We start from the raw sequence: 15159 nt of genomic DNA, 5'->3' as shown, positions 1-15159 counted from the left end.
TTTAGACATGTCACTGAATCTCTCAGTACCCAAGACAACTCTCTAAAGTTATAAATTGTAGACCAACTGCCATTCTTCATCTTAGAGATGGTCTCCTCACCTGAGGTTCTCCATATCAAAGAAATTACCTATCTTGACCACCATCTTCTTCTCATCAAAAAAACAAAACAAAACAAAAGCTTTGACTGAGCACATGCAATTTCCATTTTATTCAAATGGCACTGGGGATAAAAATGTAGAGATATAAAGAATGAAATAATATCTACTCAGAAGGAACTAACATTCAAATGGAGAACATCAAGAAATACCTGTAAAAGCAGATACAGAATGAGTATAAAGTCAATAAATCTAAACAGTTAATATAAGGAAGTTTGAAAGGGAAGCTGCCAGGGAAAGTAGAAAAGGCTTCATGTAAAAGAAATAATTAAGCTGGGGTTGATATGAGGAGGACATGGAGGACAGGCTGTGCAAAGGCACACAGATGAACAGATGAGAGATGGAACATGTACCTTTTATTAGTTTCCTGTGTGAAAAATAGAGAAAAGGTTAATTTGGATGGATTTTAGAGTACAGATAGAGAGTAATATAGATTAGGAAAATAAAGATATATTAGAGTCAGATTACAGAGGACTTTAAAAGCTGAATGGAGGTTTTTCTATTTCATCCAGAGGCAATAGGGAGCCACTGGACTTTATTGAGTAGGAAGGAAAATGATAAGATTTGTTCTAAAGGAAAATTACTTTGGAAGCCTCATGTAGTGTGCACTGGAGTAATGAGAAATGAGGTAGAATAACAAATTATAAAGCTATTGCAATAACCTAGATGAGAGCTCATGAGGGCCTGAACTAATATGGTAGCTGTTTAAATAGAGAGGAGGGGTCATATTTGATATGTGGGGTGGTTGTAGAAACAGCAAGATATGTCAAAAGAATGAATATGTTGGAAGAAAAAAGTGAAGCACAGGTGTCACAGATTATGCAAAAAAAAAGTTTTGAGGTAAAGATAATGAGAGAAGAGAGAGTTCATGTAGAATAGCTTCAGTAGGTGCAGCTAGGTGGTGCAGTGGATACAGCACTGGCCCTGGAGTAAGGAGGACTTGAGTTCAAATCCAGCCTCAGAAACATGACCCTTAGTAGTTGTGTGACCTTGCACAAGTCACTTAACCCCGATTGCCCCATCAAAAAGCAAAAAAAAAAAATAACCAGTTTTCTCAGTGAAGTAAGAGGCAAGGTCCTCAATACGAGGAGTTGTGAGAGGCTTGAAAAGGAAATGGAAAATTTGGAATAAGTTTCTAAGATTCAAGAGCAGAGGAAGTTAGAGAGGTGAAATGGTTAACAATGGGGCCTAAATTAGAAAGGGAGGAAAGTGAAGACAAAATAAAGCACTGAAGGGTGAAAGGACTGGAGATATTTTTAGGAGTGAAGACTAGGTTTAGTTAGGATGAAGCATAGGGAGATGAGGAGGTTATAGTCAAAGAGGAATGTCAGAATTTCTAGTTAAGGAAGTGGAACACAGTTAATGGTGGAATAAAGAATATTATCACTGCTAGGTGTGGCTAAGGTAGAAAAAAGATGTGATTTAAGAACAATGAGGAATTGAGTAAAGAATTTCTATGGAATCATGAATGTGGCTATTGCAAACCTCCTCCCACCTCAGTATAAAGCCAAAAAGCTTTTATTAAACATATACTCTACTGATATAATACGAATCAAGTGTAAAAGATAATAGGCAGGAAATGGGGAGGAAAGATAGTGAGCCAATAATACAATAAATGTGCATTATATTGCATTATGCTCCTAGACAATTTTCATTTTAGTCAACTTTATGTTTTTTGTGCACTCATTCTGCCACCTCCATGTTTAGATCCGATACAAAAAAGAGGATTCTTTCAAAACTCATTTTATGCACAAAAAGCTACTGGTACTTTTTTCACTAAAGAGTAAGGATATAGGGCTATAATCTTTGAGGTTATTGTTGAGTCATTTTTCAGTCATGTCTATCTCTTACTGAACACATTTATGGTTTGCTAGGCAAAGGTAATAGAGTGGTTTGCCATTTTCTTCTCCAGCTCATTTCACAGATGAGAAAACTGAAGCAAAAAGGTTAAGTTACCTGCTCAGGTTTACAGTGCTAACAAGTGTCTGAGACCAGATTTGAATTCAGGAAGATGAGCCTTCCTGATTCCAGGCTTAGTCATCTAAATACTGTGCCACCTAGCTGCCTATTAGATGGCAACTTTAAATTGGTAAATATCTAGCTAATATTAACCTACCTCTTCAATTCATAAGACTGATCAAAATCTAACACAGAACCAGAATTCTAGATTAAAACTAAGAAAGATTGAATTTGGGATGGACATACCTTTTATCTGTTCTCGGGTGGGTTTCACTATTTGGTTCAGTCCAAAACTACCTCAGGTTGGCCATAAGATTAATGCAAACTACTATGTAAAGCTCTAGACTTCTCCCAGCCTTCTGGACCCCAGCCTTCTGGACATTCTCTAGACTTGGAATGGCATAAGACAAAGGCCAGACTTCTGAGTTCCACACAAAGAAATACTTGCCAAGGTACTTACAAATGGGTTCACTGTCTCACAGAGGCATTTATGGCAGGATCTGTCTGTTTTACTTAGACTACAGTTCCTACAAACATTGATATGGACAGATGGAAAAGCTCAAAGGTCTGTATGCATGTATGGAAAGCCCAGGTTTATACTGAGTGGCTTACATAATCAAACAGGAAATGGAAATGATCCCTGAAAAAAATTAAGCTATTTCATCATAAACAAAATCACATTTCAAATAAAGTTGTATGAAAGTCCACTTATGTGTCAAAACTTGAGCCACAATTATTTTTACTGAAGCACAATTAATTTTACTTAAAATAAATACTGCTTCTTAAAAAATTCAGGTATGTGACTTCATTAGTATAGGGGATTTTCAGTATAGCAATGCTTTTCATTGATGCAGATCAACAACATCTATAAATTAATAGTCTTAGACAATTAGCTGATGCACTGGGAGCCCAAGTGATCTTACAAGCTATATGTATCAGAAACAGTTCAGTTCCTGAATTCACTTCTTCATGACTCTAAAGCTATTTTTGTTACTAATTCTCTAGGCTGCCTAGCTGTGGTTAGGTTTTGAGTATGGTGTGTGTGTTTGTGTGTGTATCTATGTGTGTGTGTGTGTGTGTGTGTGTGTGTGCATATTCATATGTGTATATGTGTGTGTATGTTTCTTTGGGATTAATTTATGTCTTAAATATATACTTCACCTGCCCATGTGGCCTATTCAAAACTAGGTTAGGTTTTGAATAAGTTGAGTGTGTGTGTGTGTGTGTGCACATTTGTGTACATGTGTATGTGTTTGGGTGTTTTGTTGGGATTAGTGATGTCAAGAAGGAGAAAGAAAGAATCCAGGGCTTTTTTTTTCTCTCCTTTGTGGTATTTTTGACATCTCTATGGGATCAGGAAAGAGAAAAGATAACAGGTTAGAAAAGATACCTTGTTCTGTCCATTTACACAAATGGATGCAATTTTGTTGCTTTTATATTGCTTACATATATGTTTTCTTTTTTTTCCTCCCTTGAACGTCCCATTTTTCTTACTATCAAACTTTCCACGTGTCATTTTCTACTAAGAATAATATCACACAGCAATGATGGTGTAGCTGCTTCATCCTATATGAACACAGGCATTGGTAAATTCATTTTGTGTCTATTATTACCTAAAACATTTCATTCTACAGCTTTATTCAGGGACACAATGCCTGAGGCAATAGGTTCAGAACACGTAGCCATTATTAGTATCAGTTTGTGAAATCTCACATCCTTTCAAATCTGACCAAGTTTGGGAATATAAAGCAAAAGATTCAGTTGATGGACAGAGTTCTTTCTTCTATCAATTGTCCATTTGCTGCTGGGATGAGTCAATCATTTTAAGCAATGGAATGTCAGTGAAGTCAATAGTCCAAGACAATAATCATTTAATGTCAGGGTTCAGGGAAGTCTGTGACAAGTTTAATGGATACTCTGATGTGATATTAATCTCATGGAGGACTATTTTACCATAGCAGTAGAGAGCTCAGGCAGTCTATCTTTAAGAATAATTCCTCTTTGAATCAGCTGAATGTGCGTAAATAGTATGATCTAACCAAAACTGTGAGAGTTTAGAAAGAGCCAAGAATCTTCAAGAGCATACACTGATAATTTTCAAGATTTATTTCATTTTCCAGCCTCTTATTTCCTCTATCTTCTATTTTTTTTCTCTTTTATTAACCACCAAAAAACATCCTTGCGATGACTCATAAGTATAAGTCCAGCAATCTTTGAACACTTAGGAGTTCATCAGCATTTTCTTTGGACTCTTGATGTGATGAGTCCCAGATGTAAAGCACACCAAATCCCAGATGTCTTCAATATCAAAAGCAATCACAGATCTCTAATGAATTATTACTTTGTAAGGTGTGTTTTTAAGATTAGTGAAGCAAATGGGGTGTAAGCTAGATTTAGTTAGGTAAGAAACATATGTTTTAGAGTAATTTTTGTATAGATGTAAAGGAAATGAATATCTCTAAAATAAGTTTGCATAAAAAAATAATATGTGAGTAACTATGAAATTTCTCACATTTGAGCACAATGCTTTAAAAATAGGAGCTACATTTTGAATTGAAAAAACAAACTTTTGTTTAACTCTCTTTGAATGTTTTTAACTATTCACTCCATATTGAATCTTTTCTGCATAAGAACTCAAATAAGGATTTTAAAAAATTAAATAAAAGGTAATGTTCAAGTTAAGAATTATTTTTTAAGACCGCAGGTGATTGATAACATTAAACATTTTAAAATAATTATAATCATATGTACCTATTTTTTACATTTAGTTATCAAATATAGATTATTCTCCATTTGCACTTAAAACAGACTGGCTCCTCAGGAAAATTATCTTCCAAGGGACATATAATAAAATAATGCAGGGTTGTATCAGGTTCTTAGAATTCATGAAGCCAAAAATCATTTCCAATGATTACCTAATTATTTTACAATAATAATCTCTCTTGCTCACTATGATTTTATGACAATAATAATCATGAAGAATCTTCTTAAGTTAAAAATTCTATAAATTTTCTAAATGCAAAAGTTGCAATGACTATTATACAATGATTACAGAGAAAAGATAGGAGCTGAATGCTACAATTCACTGGCTGAAAAAAATAATTGATTTCAGATTCAATGGGTTACAGAATGTTGTTAAAGTAGAATTTCTAAGGGATAACCAAGAAAGGATTTTTTATATACAAAGAGAAAACAGTAAGAATGTATGAAAATAAAAGTGTATCCTTCCTAATAACTGACCCTAAGATCCTTCTTCTCTGTTGAATTGTTTCATTACTTACTTGTACCCAATGTTGATGTCATCTTTGGAGTCAGAAAAAAAAAACTTATTTTCGTACTTCCACTACTAATCAAAGGCATAATTTCATTTGAAGACTCATGATTTTACAGTAACATTCCTATTATTTATTCTAGATGCAAGGATACAAATATAATTCAGATATATTTGTTTCTAATAACAGATAAGAGTAATTAAATATATTGTAAAGGAATGAAATGAATTAAATTAAAAATGATAAACTTTCCTATATTTTCAAAAGATTTACTAAATTACAATTGTGTGTACATCCCTATTCAAATATATGCATATAATATGTAGTTTATGTATATGTATGTATGTGTATATATACATATGTATGTATATGCATATGTGTGTATATGTGTGTGTACCTACATACATACATATGAATTTGGGATATATGTGCATGCATTTCCATATATAGTTCACAATGATTTGACACAACTAAATGCACATCAATTACAAAGTTGACCCCAAGTAGATCAAGTACTTATTTAGTAACTGTCCTGCTTCTAATGAAGTTAAGTTATAGCGATTCCATACCTAACTCTCTGGAAGGACCATTGGGATGATTTGGACCATTGCTCATCCACTGAGTTGGTTCTCCCTTAAGGAACCAAAGGGCTTTATTTTTTATCCACTTCATCTATCACATTTGTGAAACCTTTCAGGGAACTAGTGACAAATGGGGGTTTACCAAAATCACTCGTGAGACTCATAGTGAGTGTAAAATTTCTTGATATGCTTTTTAGACTCCGAAAATTTTCAGACTTTAAATAAATAAATAACAGGGAAAATAATACTCTGAAATTTTGAAATCCAACCATCACTAATAAACACAAACATTAATTATTTTTAACAAATGCTATCAGATTTGGAAACTGGAAAAAACCTTATTTAAACATGTATTAGCAAAACTAATAGCTTTTGAAATACTTAAATTAGGCTACATGAAAGTCAAAGATCTGTCTACTTGAAGAAGGCACCTGATATATAAGCTAAACAATCATTATTCTATTATTCATGTGCTTTGATGAGTTCTAAGATTATGCTCAGAAGATAAAGAAACATAAGATATAACTTAATAATAACTTTCAACCGTGTCCAGACTCATTGTTGAAATGATGACTCAATATAAAATGAGTAATTCAGCTCGCAACACAAATCTATCTGAACAAGAAATTCCAATAAATTTCCTGTCTCAGTGGGCCAGTTTGACACGTTCAATAAAACAATGTTATGGTTGGCAGGCTTTATGAGTGACATCTTGGGATGTTGCTGTAACCTTGATCATAGGGTCTGAATATATTTCTCTGCTGCTTAATAAAGACCTACTGTCTTTGACCTTTCAGGTGACAAACCTAAACTAGTGATCTCTTTCAGGTTATCCAAACCGGAGATTATGAAAAAAAAGTCTTAGGTTTTTTTTTTCCCCCAAAAGGAGTATTTACTAACGTGGTATAATTGGTACTTATGCCATACCCTTCCATGAGTACATACAGAGTCTAGAGGAAATTAGAATTAAGCTTAGAGATCATGTGTACCAAAGGCATAACTAATGAAATCTTCAAGATGTTCCTCCCAAGGTGTGCTGTATGGCCTATTTGTTCTTGGCTCCCACTGCAGACAGTGCTAGCAGCCATTCTGAGGATGCTGAAGAAAATGTTCAAATTCTCTAGACACTTGAGTGCTCAAGCAACTTCTTCAGCCAAAGGGCAGGGGAAGGGAGGATCTTTATTCTCCCCCAACTCCAGTTGGTAGCTTCTGAGAGGTTTAGCTGATATGTTTTCTCCTCTCCCCTGCTAGGCGCCCAAATCTCTAATGCCAGCTAGCTTGATGGTTTTCTCCAGGCTGAAGAGGGTATGGAAAGTCCTTCAGTCATTGGGAACAGACTTTCTGTTGTTCCTAGGCATACTTTGTGAAAAATCAGGATGAGTTCTCCCCTGACAAAATTATCAGGTTATAGCCTCTTATCACTTACTTTAAATGGGATTGATTGATTTACTCAGTTGCCTCCATTCTTGTACCCATTTTATGCACTTATTTTATTGTAATTTGTATTCTAGTTATCTGTTGCCTTGTCTTCTCTCCCCAACTAAACTATCAACCTATTGAGGAAGGAATTGTTTCTCATTTATCTTTGCTTCCCCTATTTCCCGTCATAGCACTTTTCATGTAGCAGGTGCATAATAAATGTTTATTGAATGAATAAAGGTTATAAGGAAAAGACAATGCTATATTTAATTTCCAAGTTTTCTTTCTGATGATCTGCAACATTTTGTTGGCCTTTCTAGTGGCAAAATACTGGGCTTACGTCTTCCCTGATTCCATAATCCATTTCTTGGATTGCTACTCTTGGTACAATTCTACAACTATGGCTTGTTTTCTTTTTCCTTAATACTTCATACTTTTTCATGTTGAAGCTTGTCTGCCATATTTCTTTTTTTAATTTTTATTTAATTTATTGTGAATTATCAACAATCGCTTCCATAAGCTTTTGAGTTTTAAAATTTTCTCTCTCTCCCTTCTCACCTCCCTCCCTAAGATGGCACTCTATCTGATATAGGCTATAAATATATATTCCTTTTAAGCATATTTTCATATTAATATTAAACATATTTCATACTGTAGGTAAGAATTAGAACCAATAGGAGGAACCACCCGAAAGAGGAAACAAAACACAACAGAAGAAAAAAAGAGCGGATAGTATGCTTCAATCTGCATTCAAACTCCATAGTTCTTACTTTGCATGTGGATATGTTTTCCATCATGAGACCTTTGAAGATGTCTTAGATCCTTGTATTCTGAGAAGGATTAAGTCTACCAAAATTAGTTACCACACAATGTGGCTGTTACTGTGTACAATGTTCTCCTGGTTCTACTCATTTCACTCAGCATCAAACCAAAGAAGTCTTTCCAGGTTTTTCTGAAGTCAGCATGTTTTTTTTTTCATCAGCAAACACATATAAACACATACACGCACTACAGTTACACATATCTCAGTAGTGATGTGCACACAATTGTAATTTAGTAAATCTTTTGAAAATATAAGAAAGTTTGCCAATTTTATTTATTTCATCTCATTCATATATATGTGTATGTGTATATATACACATATTTGTGTATATATATTATAGATTTTGCAAACAATAAAAGGATTATTTTTGCATTATGAGTAATGCAAATATCCCCTTACTAACTCAAGGAAGAGCAAATTATTTGGAGAGAATGTCTCAAATCTCCTTTCTATCCTTTTCTTAGTTTCCTTCTGTAGACTTTTCCCTTCTTCTGTAGAACCATGTATACCATGGCATTGTGGGTTTTGAGTCCTTGTACAAGTCACTTCAATGTTCTAGACCTCAGTTACCTCATCTCTAAAATTAGTGGCTAAATATTTTCTAAATCCCATTACTACTGGGAATCCATCAGATGATTCTGCAATATCCTTATGAAAAAGATAGTTTTTTTTATCACAACAAATAAAAACAAAAAGAATATAATAAAAACTCAAATATCTTGTTATGATATTTTCCTCCTCATCACCACTACATATACATTGAAGTCTTCATTCAGTCTCATTCTAGTAGAGCACTCCCTTGCTTCCATCTAAGGCCTTCCAGATGTTGATCTGAGTTTAAGTCTCTGTTTGTAGGCCAATTTTGGTTCTCAGCAGTTACTTCCTACTTGTTGGCAGCTGCTCTCTCTTGGCCACTGTATTTTCTCCCACCTAGTGTTCTATTGCATCTTAATTAGTGCCATAGCAAAGTATATTGAATTATATAATTTATTACTGGGATATTATTTAAGTTGAACAAATAGCAATAGAAAGGGCCTCTACAACTCTACACCATACTACAAAATTTTTTGAATAAGGGTTTCAGTAACAGCTTAGAGAATCCTACCTGAGTGGTAATTTGTGAAAATAAATTGCATGTCTCATTACCCGCCCCCATTTCAGATAAGTATAAGCAAAGCACAATCTTTAGTATAGAATCACTCCCAGATGTCATTATAGATGCTCTTTTCAAGCTAAACTCTCTCTGCCTGTCTCTGTCTTTCTGTCTCTCTGTCTCTGTCTCTGTCTCTGTCTCTGTCTCTGTCTCTCTCTTTCTCTCTCTCTCTCTCTCTCTCTCTCTCTCTCTCCATCTTGCATGATTTTCAAAACAGATGAAATTGACAGATGAGACACATAGAAGCACAGTTGAGTACTGACTTTCTCCCAACCTCCCTCATTATTTTCAATCCATACCTAGCAAGTGGGAAAGTAAATGGGTAATGTTGCATGTAAAGCATATTACTTAAGAATTTAGTATGCTTTTCTACAAAAATCTTAAACTGTCCTTTCCCTGTGGTGAGGTGAGTATGTCAGTTCTGCTGTCAGTCTATCAGTGTCTCTGCCTCGGCCCAGCCCCATGCTCCGGCCTCAGCCCCGACAGACGCCCTTGTTTTCTTTCTCTCCTTTCAGACACAATCCCTGCTGGCACTGATGCCATGGACCATTGTCCCATTTCTGAAGGGGAGTTCCTGATGCCAAGATAAGAATCTTCGATCTTGGTAGAAAGAAAGCAAAAGTGGATGAATTTCCATTGTATGTCCATATGGTGTCAGGTGAATATGAACAATTGTCATCAGAAGCCTTAGAATCACCTCGTATCTGTGCCAACAAATACATGGTGAAGAGTTGTGGCAAGGATGGCTTTCATATTTGTGTGTGGCTACATCCTTTTCATGTCATCCACATGAATAAGATGTTGTTATGTGCTGAGGCTGATAGGGTCCAGACTGCCATGCAGGGAGCCTTTGAGAAGCCCCATGGCACTACGGCCTGTGTACACATTGGCCAAGTTATCATGTCAATTCAAACCAATGTCCAGAATAAAGAACATGTGATTGAAGCTTCGTGTAGAGCCAAGTTCAAGTTTCCTGGTTGACAGAAGAGCCACATCTCCAAGAAATGGGGTTTCACCAAGTTCAATACTGATGAGTTTGAGGATATGATAGCTGAGAAGCATCTCATTCCTGATGGCTGTGGGGTTAAGTACATCCCCAGATGGGGACCCTTGGACAAATGGCAGGCACTGTGCTCATGAGTGGTGCATGCTGTGACATCTACCTTTCGCAGGCATAAAATAAACTAGATACTGCTGAAAAAATCTTTAACTTAGTAACTTAATTTTGTGAAAAGGTCATCTGGAGATGCTATACAGGACAGAGTGATAGACATGGGGTTGGGAGAGAACTAAGTTAAAAAACGTAATATGTTTCATTGTCTGTAAAATGGGGATAATGGTACCTTCAGTACTTATATGATAAATGTTTTGTGAGGTTTTTTTTTTTTGAGAATCAAATAAGAATATATTAAATGTCATCTGTAAGGGTTTGCCTACCTTTTGAAGCAGATGGTAAGTCAGGACAGTTTACTTATCTACTTTCCTTGGCTATTTTAAGGATATGCTGAGATGGCATGTGATTAAAGTACAATATACAAAGTACAAATACAATTAAGATGAGCTAGGGGGGGGTAGAAATTTTATAGGGATCCGTAATATTATAGTAACAATATTTTCTGGAGCCTAGGCTAGACTCACTTTTCCTAAAGTTCTATCACAGGAAACTTAGGCTAGGTGTTTTGTTTTGTTTTGTTTTCTTCTTCATTGAAAGGCATATAAACTTTCCTTGAAACTAGACTGGTCATGAAGGGAAAGTTTCACACCATTCACTGATATAGTCTCTTGGATGCCTAAGTCAGAAACTGTGGCCTAAGGCTTCAGATTGGCAGTAGGACCAACAATGGGAAGAGATAGTCAACTGAATCAATTCTACATACTTGATGAATATCCTCCTGGTTCCTGAATGTCACTTTCCTGCCAAGATTAAGTAAATTCCCTTCTATTAACTTATAGACATACTACAAGTGTCTTATTGCATTCTAATCTTCAAATTAAGTTACATACATAGGCTGAGCAAGATTAAACCTACTCCACAGAAATAAAAATTCATTAGATACTGTAAGGTAAATCAAACAGATATTTTGTGTTAGATGACAGCAGATGATCGTGATTTATACTTTTAAAGAATTCCTCACCTAGTCAAAATTTGTATGAAATAGAATTGGGTATGTACACTTCTTAAATCTTAATGCTCAGATATTAAATATTTCACAAACATATGCCACAGTCCTTCAAATTCCCTGTAAAGTGTTTGAATGCAGTAGGCATTTAATAAATGTGTGTTGAATTTTTTTTGAGTTGGATACTGAGTTGTAGAGCTGCTTTTTATAATTACTTATTCCAATGCAGTTCCGGAAATGATTTCCTCCATAACAAATACATGAGTGCTATACATAATTGCTTAAGAGAAGTTTTATTTGTAATTTTTTTCCTATTTTGCTCTGAGAATAAGTTTGCATTTATATTCATGTAACTTAGTAATTAAGAAAATATCCTTAATAAGATGTTGTAAATGAATAAAATGAGGTGATCCTGTGTATATAGATTCAAAGGCAGCTGTGAAAAATCTGAATTACAGTATGGTCAGAGTAAAATTAAAAGGCTGTCAAGATTTTTTTTTCCAGAATGCTTTTTACTATATAGGAAGTTTTATTAGGAACATCCTCCATCTCCATTTCCTCCCTACATAATTGGTTTCTCAAATATTTTCCATCTCAGATACCCTTCTCTTCTGTCAATGTAAATGAAGTGATTTATAATAAAGTTTAAAAATAAGGTGATGCAATGAAGTAAAGTCTTAATTAAAGCTTCATTCTTTCTAATTAACATTAGATTTACTCCTGATGCCCTATTTAGAAGTGAATACCCACAAATAAGTCAGTGAAGGGTTAAATTGCCCTGGAAAGATTTAGTAATTATAGATATTGATTACTTTAAGACATCATTGAGCTGACAGGATAAGAAAAGCCCACTTGTCTCCCTGTTTGGTCCTTTTATTTCTCACAAGATGGATGAGTTAATAAACACGGAGCAAGTACTCCCATAAATTCAGCATCTGTAATATTTGTCACCTTTGGAATTGCTTGGTTGAGAGGAACATCCTTTATGCGAATTCACAGGAGAGGAACTGGCAGACTTTTACCAGAATCTGTATTCCACACTGTGATTAATGCCATGTTGATGTTTAAAGAGGCAGTGTCATTAGGTGAAAACTCAATGAGAAAGAACCATGTTCCCTCAACAGGCCACCTCACAATTCTGAATCTCATTTTTAGGGCAATGCCTCCCTCATATTATTATGGCTTATGTTGTTGCATTTTATATCTAGCATCACCATAGTGCTAAAGAATAGTATGTGTATGTATGTATGTATGCATATATGTATACACACATACACATACATATACATGCATACATGTATATGTGTGTGTAACATTTAGACAATTTAAGTCAACAGAAATGTAGATTAACAATAATTAGTAACAATGTGTTGCCTTCACACAAATTTTCTAGAACTGGAAAGTCTAACTAGATCATTTTCAGTTTAACCTATAAATATAATTCAAATAATTTTCAAGGCTAATATATCCTTAGAGATCAAGTCTAGTGTTTTCCAACAAGTGATCTGATGCAAGTTTTTACAGCTCAAAGAAATGTTTACTACCAAAGTTATAAAAAAAAGTTTGACTGAGTCTTCATCTTTTCTAATACATTTTCTTCTTCTAATTCTCATCAGTCTCCTTAGCAGATAGAAGTTTCTAATCCAGGGATGGAGAAACCTGCAGTCTCAAGGCCACGTGTGGCCTTCTAGGTCTCAAGTATGGCCCTTTGACTGAATCCAAACTTCACAGAATAAATTCCCTTAATGAAAGGATTTGCTCTGTAATACTTGGACTCAGTCAAAAGACAACATCCAAGTATCTCGAAGGCCACATGTGGCCTAGAGATTGCGGTTTCCCCACCCCTGTCCTAATCTTTCAGTCCCAGATAATGGTGAGTTCAAGGATACAGTATCTGGAGCTATCCAAGGTAACAATTCATCTACTCAGTTGGTTCAAAGAATAGTTTAGTTTAAGAAAAATTGACTTAGTTCATCCCTGTCACTTTGTACATTGAGAAATTAAGCCTAAAGGTGTTAAGTGGCTTGAATAAAGTCACACAGTTTATTTAAGCTGGAAATGCAGCAAAACCCAAGTCTCCTAGCTTTGTGCAATGTAGTACAGTGGGAATAGCACTGGTTGAAGAGCTGGAAGACAAAGATTTCAATCCTACATCTGATGTTTACCATCTATGGGAATTGGGGCAAGTAACTCAGCACTTCTTGTCCTCAATTTTGTCACTGGTAAAATGAATAGGTTGGACTAGGTGGTGTCTAATATTTCTTTTGGCTCTAGATACTCGTCCTTATGCTCTTTCTACCATGATTTTCTACCTTCATGTCACTTAACTTACAAGAACTTGAAAAATCTGATCTCCATTAAAAATAAATTCAGATAGGCATTACTTGCCTTTTCTATGATTTAAAATTATATTTTCAGTGAGAAATGGTATCTACTGGAGAAATACATTTTATACATTGCCTGTCGATAGGCATGGATATCATTCACAAATGTGGATTGGGTAAATAATATCCTGAACTGATAGTAACATGAAAATAAGAAAGTATCCTTGTTAAACAGTTGTTTCAGGTGCACAGTTTTAGATATTTGTATTTCTATGAAGGTATATTTCTATTGGTGAAGAATTTTTAAAAATAGCTTCAAAATTAAGAAAAGAAAAAAGTCTCACAGAATTCCTTTAGATATATGGAAGCACCACACAGCATAATGTAGTGAAATGGGTTTGTAATCAGAGAACTCAGTTTCAAATAATAGCTCTGGAATTTAGTACATATGTGATTTTGGGCAAATCACATTCTCTGGGTCTTGTTTTTTTCATCATTAAATGATAGAATTATATTATGTTATCTGAGGTCACTTCCAGTTCTAGGTCTACAGTCCTGTGATTTTTAAATATTCTTCCAGTTATACATCTATCACTCTATGTGTAGGGTCTGAAACTAGAAGTATGAATATTTTGCAAGACATTTGTAAGACCATGTCAAATTCCTACTCCCTCTCTGTCAGCAGTTTTATAAAGTTCATGTTATGTAGATTTACTTTAATCCACATATATACATACACACATATGTGAGTGTGTGTATATGTGTGTATATGCACACACCCACATATATATATATATATATACACACACACACACATATGTATGTATGCATGTATCTCCTTTATCTGCAAGCACCACTCCTACTTCTCAACTCACCAGATTCATCAGCTGTGTTTCATGAGCCACAATAAATTGCATGTCTTGGCTCAGTAGATTAGACCAGGAAGAGCAGGGTTAAAAATAAGACTTTCTTTTTTAAACACTCTTATCTAACTTCATCTGGTATGGTTCAAAAGGGGAGTGTGTGTGTGTGTGTGTGTGTGTGTGTGTGTGTGTTTCTTTTGCCTTTTAAATATAGAGGTAGGCCTACTTCATTAACTGGAAATATTTGGGGTCAATAAGAGTGAATTTAAACAGGTATCTTTGTAGTTAAATTAAATAGTTCTTTCAGTTGAAAAAGTGTCAAAGATTTCTTTAAAATATATTATGTGTTACAGTATTGGATGTGGATTTTACTTTGGAAATCCTATCACAAGTTAAAACAGGAAAGCTGAGGGAATTTTCATCATTTTTCTATTGATTATTAGCTGTCTAGAAAAAATAATTAAAATAATATGCTGTGTTGGTGCAAAC

At 34.8% G+C, this 15159-nt stretch overlaps 1 pseudogene; it reads left to right on the top strand.

Moving 5' to 3' along the window:
• Positions 1–10503, top strand: part of LOC110195893 (large ribosomal subunit protein uL16-like) — a 33362-nt pseudogene extending 22859 nt beyond the window's left edge.
• Positions 10504–15159: the final 4656 nt, after the last annotated feature.

This window comes from Phascolarctos cinereus, unplaced genomic scaffold, assembly GCF_003287225.1.
Source record: "Phascolarctos cinereus isolate Bilbo 61053 unplaced genomic scaffold, phaCin_HiC Scaffold_4;HRSCAF=312, whole genome shotgun sequence".
Classification (NCBI taxonomy): domain Eukaryota; kingdom Metazoa; phylum Chordata; class Mammalia; order Diprotodontia; family Phascolarctidae; genus Phascolarctos; species Phascolarctos cinereus.
This window is presented reverse-complemented; position numbering and strand designations above follow the sequence as displayed.